Here is an 8,844-nt window from a genome sequence, read left to right on the forward strand (position 1 = left end):
AGATGAGCACTAAATATAGGCTCTGTTAACTTTACTTTTAGATTTACTGCCTTCAAAAAAGTGCCTATTCTGAGAAACATAGACGTTATTCCTACATATGTATGTACACACGGTACCCAGAGTCATACCGAGCAGCCTTCAAAAACATACCATCGAAAGGAGTAGGTGCTAAGATAAGGAAACCTTGCCAAATGAAAGTCCCTCGTTTCCAATATCCCCTCCCAAGTGGCACCGTGAAACAGGCTGCAAGCACATTCCCTGAGCATTCCTTGCTGATACAGCCACTTTATATTTTTATCCTACTGGGTGGTGGCATGTTGCTGAGGTTTCCTGTATCTACTTCAAGGGAATATATTATGCTTTATGGAATTGGAACATTTAGTCAGGGAAAAAAAATGTTTAAGGGAATTAATGAGCCAGGGTCTGTATTAGGATATGTGTCGTATGTGTGTTTTATAAACTGAGCATTGGTGAGCTTAGAATGTCAGCACGTTGCTTCTCCTTTTATCTCTCAGGCTAACATCAGTGAAAACTAAAGAAAAGTCTTGGCTCTGAGAATTGGAGGCTCAGGGGGCCAAAGGCCCTTGCCAGATCCTTAGAGCATCTTTACTTTGACTCCTAAAAATAGTAGCCCGTGTTATTTAATGGCTTTTGTTTCCATGGTTCTGTCACTGACATTGTAACTGTAGATATTGTCGATGGAGCGGCAGCTCGGCCTAGAAAGTTGGATTCTTACCCAGGTGTGGCAGTAGGAGAGGCTCTGGACAAATAGGAAGAGGTAGACTATGCACGATTTTAGGAAAAGGGTTGAAGGGAGGACGTGCTTCCAAAAAAGATCTTTCTCAATGTGTCGTCTGACTCAACCAGCTGGCAAATTACACTTGCCAAGTCGCTCTCTTCCCAAGTCAGTTGGCTCCACATTCACTTGATTCTGCCTCTGCTTTGGGAAGGCAGGATACCTCCATTTAGCCTTTCCCCAAGGAAGCTCTTGGCATCCTCTTGGTCACAAAGTTGTCTCCTATGCCACCTAGTTTCACCAAATGGAAGTAAAGGGGGACAAGCAATAGAAGATGCTTCCCATGCCCTTGAAGTCAGCCACCATTCTGCTTTCTATCTAGGGGGCTCCACTACTTAAACTAGGGAGGAGGGCGGAACGGATCATGGTTTCATAATTTCCAGAGTGTGGACCACCCTTCCTTAGTTATCATTTTGTGAGACCACTTGTCTTCTTGGAGAAAGTGATACTCTTCACTAAAACTGTCTACTCTTCCTGGTGATTTTCTTGTTCTGTTTTTACTTTATTCAGTTTCAACACTAGTCATTTTCTTTTTTTAGAGAATCAGATGTTAGTACTAGATAAGAGTTCAATCTCTGTGTGATGTCAAAAGGGGCATTGGGATACTACAGAGTTTTTCCTCCTTAGAAAAAAGGTGGACTGGGAAAGAGACAGGATGGCTTTGCTCCAGGTTTCAATCTGATTGTGACTATGAGAGAGTTTTATGTAATGTTAAATGGTATTTACAAGTAGACAGATCAAGGGAAAAGGGGGAGAAACCAGGTTTTCTCTGTGCTAAATGTGTCGAAGAACAAGAACTTCTTACTAACTAAATACAGTCATAGACCCATCATGATCAGCTGCGAGTCTGAATAACATTCTCTGACTTAGGGAAAGCCACACACACACACACACACACACACACACACACACACACACAAATGTATAGGGAATATGCCTTTTTTCACATGTATGATACAGAGCCATGGTATTCCCAAAATACAGATTTCTCTTTTTTATTCTTAGCAAATTGCATCTCTCCACTACATCATGAACCATCACTGACATATCCAAAATAGCCCTCGTGGTTCCTTATGAAAATAAGAGAATAAAACCTGTTATAAGCAAGTGATTTGGGTTATTTTCTTTTGTTTTTATACATTACCAACTATATTAAGTCATGTTTCTATTTACCTTCTATCAATTTTTTCCTATCAATTATGTTTTTCCAATGCTCTATAAGAATAAATACGAAAATCATATTCCTTTTTTTTCTGTAAAAGAATTGCAACTACTTTATTATATTTAGAAATCCAATAAAGTTATTACATTTACTTGCCTGTGTGTGGAATTCTTTTTGAGTTGGATAATCCCTGTCTCCTTTCTTCTAACCTCTTTTACTGTGGTTCATTTTTTTACATCATTTGCTTTCCATATGGTCCTCTGAGAAAGGGAACGTCTCTCAAAGCAAATATGATGCCAACAAGAGAATGAAGGCACCCACTCTTCTCCACTGTTAGCACAGAAGATCTTAAGGTTAGATATGTTCAGGAATGACTTGACCACTTTGTCTTAACCTTTCAAGTAAAGAACTTTCCCCTTTTAAAGTTGGATCCAAATAAATCAGTTCCTGGGGTGGGGGGCAGCAAATGGAGAGTTCTCCACTCACATCACTGACGGCTGGCTGACTTTTCACACTTTTATTCCACCTGTTTTATGCATACTTTTCCAATGCTGAGAATCTACTCTGTGCTAGGCTCCTTGAGGGATACAGATATAAATCAGACATAAGTCCTGCTTTCAAGAAGTCTCTAGAAAAGCTGACGAACAACCATGGTAAGAAGACAGGAAGAATCAGACACTTGGGAGAGTATAAGTCAGCATTTTCAAAACTTTTCATTATTTATCACATCATTTTTAATAGCTCTGTGATCTGGAAGGATTTTTGCCCACACTTTATAGATGAATATGCTAAGAATGTGAGAAATAAGGTTAACAATCCCAGATCACCATTCGTTCACTGAACACTCATTTTTAACTTTTTAAACAGATCTACAAGAGAACCCAGTACCCTGACCCCTAGTCCAGTCTAAAACGTAAGAGTGACTAGAACTAGAGGGTACATGAAACTCCTTCCCACTTAGGCTTTGGGTTTTATCTCTCCAACCTCATGTTTCAGCCTACTAACGCTGAGGGGTCTGAGAGCTCTGCAAGAGGCCGCCATTTTCAAAGGCACCAGACACAAGGTGTGTCTTTGAATTAACAAATGGTAGATACATCACTGGGGCTCGGCGTATTCGTAACTTCTTGCCAGAAAGCTGTAAACAGAGAAGGGCATGTAACACGTACACTTGCCTTTCCTTTCCCTATTTTCCCCAAATTAACTCACTGTATGTTCTTTGGCCCCCTTCTGCTTTGTGTTTTAACACTGCACATATATTTATTTGCCCCTATTCAACAAATGTGAGATCTAGAAAGGGCAAATAGAGAGCATGTTCTCTGATTTTGTGAGGAAATACTAGGTCCCAGAGAGAGGAAAGAATTTACCTAAGGTCACAATGTAATTTAATTACAAGGCTGGATCTTGTGTCCTGGCCTGACCCCGAGTGCTGTGCTATCATACTGACAGTTTTAATAATGTGGAAGAGAGTAGAAAAAGAGTTTTATATATAATCTCCATTTCTAGGAAGAAGAAAGACAATTAAAAAATGAACAAAAACTGAGAGGGCTTAATGTCCATAGAGCATAACTAAAAAAATTTCTAAAAGACATATTTCAGGAAGAAAGAAAATAAACCAGGAAGGAATATCAGTGATGCACAAGGAATGGTGAGCAGAGAGAATGGCAATCATATGGTTCAATCTCAACCTGAGTTTATCCCAAGAATATAGGAATAGTCGGGCATTAGAAAATCTACTAATGTGATTCACCACTTTCACAGAACAAAATAGTAGTGTTATGATCATAATATCTCAATAGACGTAGGAAAAGAATGTAATACAATGAAACATTCATAATAAAGAACCCCTTAGCAAACTAAGAGTAGAAAGAAACTTCCTCGAGTAAAGTCTATCTATGCAAAAATCACCACAAATGGTGAAACATTAGAAGTAGTTATTTTAAATGATAAAAGAGGATACCCACTATCAACACTTCTATTCAACTTTGTACTGAAGATTCTGACCAGTACAGTTATAATCAAAACATGAATAAAAGATATAAAGAATAGAATGTAAGAAACCAAAGTGCCATTATTCATAGATGGTATAACTACAGAAAACTATATATAGAAACCCAAAATAATATATAAATAATTAACATTAAACAGATTTATAGATAGAGCATACTGGTGATTGCAAGAGGGGAGGAGAGTGGATGTTGGGTGAAATAGATGAAGGGGATTAAAAGGTACAAACTTCCAATTATAAAATAAATGTCACAGGGATGTAATGTACAGCATAAAGAACATAGTATAACAGTAATAATTTTGTATGGTGACAGATGGTTACTAGACTTATCGTGGTAATCATCTCTTAATGTATTTGGTTGTCAAATCAGTATGCTATACACATAACAGTTTGCTAGATATAACATTAATATACCAAAACTGCATTTTATTTCTGTGCAATAGCCACAAAGAGTTTGATTATGTATTTTTGATCATGTATTTTTGAATAAACCATATATAATAGTGACCAAAAATGTAAAGTACCCTAGAATATCCTTTTTAAAATATAAAATACCTAAATGAAGAAAATCATAAAACTTTATTGAAAGACATTAAAGTAGATCTAAATAAGTGGAAAGATATACCATCTTCAAAGACAGGAAAATAATATCATAAAAATGTAAATTCTCCCTAAATTGATTCATAGATTTAATGGAATGCTAATCCAAGTCCCAGCAGAATTTGTATGGACTTTAGCAAGCTGAGTCTAAAATTTACTCAGAAAACCAAATGCCAAATACCCAAAAAATTTTTAAAGAACAAGAAAAGGTAATTTTCTTTACCAGATAAAACTTTCTAAGCTATAGTAATTAAGGCAATGTATTATTTGTATAAGAAAAAGACATGTATAATCTAAATGGACCACAGCTGAGAATCCTAAAACAAAACCATCCATTTATGGTAACTTAATCTTTGACATGAATGATATTTCAGATCACTGTGGCAAGGGTAGATGCTGAGATAATTGGTTTTCCATGTGGAAAAAAATAACATCCAAAGCCTACCTCATGTATACAAAACTTTAAGACCCGCTAAAAAGAATCTTTATGTTACAAAGAATTATTAAACAAAATAAAAAACATTAAAGCTGTAAATAAAATAATAATTTAAACACCATTAAAATTAAGAAATGTAGTTAATCAAAAGACTCATAATAGCTTCAAGCTAGGAAAAGCTATTTGCCAGACATAAAAATAGCAAAGGATTACTATCCAGTATATACAAAGAATTCTTAAGAAAAAAGAATTCAATAGAAAAATGGGGACAAGAACAGTCATTTTATAGAAAAGGAAATACAAATGGCCAATTGACATATGAAAAACACTTATGTTAGTCATTAGGGAAATGCAAATGAAAACCAATATGTTATCATTTGTTATAAGATATAAGTTATCTGGTGGTATCATATATCACCAGATCAGCAAAAATTTAAAAGGCTGATGATGTCAAGTATTGGAGATGACATGGAGCAATGGATATTTATATACAATATTGGTGGGAGTATAAATTGTTAAAATCACTTTGGAAAATAAGATGTGGAAATTCCATGACCAATAATGCTGCTCTAGCCCATGTAACCCAAAGGCATGTACAAAGACATACGGAGCTGTACTGTTTGTAATGGCAGAAAACTGAAGATAAGACAAATGTCCTTCCAAGGAGCATTGGTAAGTAAATAACAGTATATTTCTGCAATAGGATGATGCATAACACTGAAAACTAATTATCTATAATTGAATAAATCAATGTGGTCAATTCTCAGAAACAATGTTAGAGGAAAACATTCATAAACAAATAGATATATTGTTTATAGGAAATTTTAAAACAAGAAAACTCATTATGTTGTGGAGTTAGGATAAAAGGAGGGAGATGTGATTGGTGAAAAACATGGGATAAGGGATCTTCAGTGCTGTTATTAATATTAGATTTCTTTAGTTGGATTGTGGGTTCATAGGCCTTCATTTTATTATTATACATTATAATATGTGTTATATACCTATATTTCATAATATAATAGTTAAGAGAGAAAGAAAAGGAAGAAATGCTTTTTTTTTTTTTTTTTTTTGGCTGTGCTGCACAACTTGTGGGATGTTAGTTCCCCCACCAGGAATCAAACCCAGGCCCTCATCAGTGAAAGCATGGAGTCCTAACCACTGGACCACCAGGGAATTCCAAAAGAAATGCTTTCTGATAACTCTTTTTTCCACTCCAGTGCAGAGTCAAGTGCTCAATACATCCTTAATGACCTTAAGGCTGCCTTAGAAGAAGGCTAAGCACTTTTCAGCACTTTTCATATAAAATCCTACAAGTAACTTCTTTAGTAAATGTAGATGCAGATGAATGGAAAATGGGGAGCAAAGCTCTCAGCGTGGGCCATGCAATTATAGAACACTTCCCCTCTCCCTCCCCACACTTCTCTGCCCCTGGCATCTTCTATAAAGACTTTTCTTCCATGAAGCCTTCACTGCTTTCTTTACTGAAACTGACTACTTCCCTCTTCTGGATTACCATTCCAGTGCAAACTAGCATACCACCATTCCTCAGTTATGTACATGTCTGCATACCCAAACGATTTCCGTGATTTTTCTGGGAAGGAAATGATCTTGTTAATTTAGCTGCCCTCAAAGTATCTAGCACAGCCTGGCACATTACAGACCCTAAATAAATTCTTATCCCATTGAATTAAATTGATCCTCTTTCAGTTTCACCCCAGATTCATGTCCAAAGCAAAGCGTTTTACCTCTTTCTAACTCGGCTATTACAGTCAGGAAGTAAATAAAATATTCATTACTTCCCTATGATGTTGTAAAACTAACAGTGGTAGCGAATTCTGCATGAAGTATCACAAGTAAGATTCCTAAATCCAGGTCTGAGAGCTTCCTCCCTCCCAACTCTCTTATGAAGGGAATGAGCCAGATAAATAGGTAAAAAGGAAGAAACACGGCTTTCCTGGTGGTGCAGTGGTTGAGAGTCCGCCTGCCAATGCAGAGGACACGGGTTCGTGCCCCGGTCCGGGAAGATCCCACATGCCGCGGAGCGGCTGGGCCCGTGAGCCATGGCCACTGAGCCTGCGCGTCCGGAGCCTGTGCTCCGCAACGGGAGAGGCCACAGCAGTGAGAGGCCCGCGTACCGCAAAAAAAAAAAAAAAAAACAATGCCCAGTCACCACTGCACAAATGGAAAGCTCTTTGCCCTACCGTCAGTAGTTACAGAATAAAATGTTTTCTCTTTCCACTTTAATGTCTGGCTTTGTTTACCTTTGACACTACTGACACTTCAACACCCAGACTCCATGCCACCACCTTCAAGAATTTTTCTTTCTTTGACCTCCACTATGATATTTGTCACTCTTACGTATGTAAGCCCATACAACTTCTAACAGACATATAGTAGGATACTTATTGTACTAAAGTAAAATTTTCTTTCTTTTCTTCTAGTTAAATTTCCATCTGGACTAAAACCTTGAAGGTTGAAAATTGTGTTTTATTCGTCCCTGTATGCATTGAGCCAGGTGTAACAGGCCTGGAATACATGCGTATGAAGAGGAGGCTGGATGAATGAATGAGTAAATGGGCGCTTCTGTACAGGGTGGTAAGGGTTAAGATATGCTCTCTTGCTAGAGTGGTCCCTAAAGGAAATGGACACAGAGGTGTGGCTGCAGAGCGGGAGGGAAACAATTACACTTCTCCAGGAGGAGAGGAAGACCGGACCAGTACACACTTGCCCTTTCTTGTCGCTGAGAGATTTCCCACTTCATTTTTTTTTTTTTTTCATTCCCAAGTCTTTCTGAGTTTGTATGCAAACCTTTTTCTCTCAGGGGCTGTGAAGAACCATTTTGTATGCTTTACTGTAATCCAGGGGCAGGGAGGAATCCCTTCAAACCCGGGACAAAATCTGCCCACTAAAAGGACTTCATCGTGGCCATAGCCAACTGCAAATGTGTGATGTCAGGCCAACCTAAACTGTCCCATTGTTTTCAAGTGTGACTAAGTACTGACTAATATTACTTCCTCTGGCACTTTTTTTTTTTTTTTTTTGGACTCAGTAGAATGGAAACGTTCCAGGCTGTTCTACGTTGCTGTCTGGACAGGATAATTTGCTGCTCATCATAACCACTTGAGAAAGGGAAAAAAAATGGAAGAGGGAAAAAAATAAAAACAACCTCCCAAGGGTTCCCTTAAGTTTAGCAATGGCTTTTTGTTCTTGGATTTTGCCATTTTTGTTTTTGTTGTCCTGTGTTATTCACAAAAGCGACAAAAAATATCACAATCCAAATTGGAAAGGACCTTGCCCAGGTCATCTAGTGAGGATTCAACACTTTCCTTGCCCATCCTGAGATCTGCAGTGTCCCTGGGACACCAAGACATTTCCCCCACCCCCCCATCAGGCGCGATGCAAACACCCTTTTTCTTAGTTCGGGAGCTCTGTTCCTTCCAAAACAAGCCTTTGCACCTTTGGACTGCCAGCAGTTCCTTCCATCTCCCTGCAGACTATTCCTCTTAGTTCTGCCTTCTGGGAAGTTCTTTTGCAGAGTGGTGTTTACAGAGAGTAAAGAGATCCCGAGCCTTTTCCATGTGGACTAGATCAGTAGAGACAGGTTGGTAATGACTTCTGTCAGAGAGAAAATGGAGAAGTGACCAGAACTGAAGCTCTAGAACTGTTCAAAGAGTGGAAACAGAGAGGAAGGACACCCATCAAATGTGCCTTTGGAAGATCAGAAGAGTCCCTTCTCCCTCGTCATGGCAGATTATGGATAGCTGAAATCGTCTAACCCAAGTTTTTCAGTCCCAATATTTTCTCCATTCCTTCGCTCCTTCCAAAACATCAGAAGATGCCAGCCC

This window comes from Stenella coeruleoalba (assembly GCF_951394435.1).
Source record: "Stenella coeruleoalba genome assembly, chromosome: 5".
Classification (NCBI taxonomy): domain Eukaryota; kingdom Metazoa; phylum Chordata; class Mammalia; order Artiodactyla; family Delphinidae; genus Stenella; species Stenella coeruleoalba.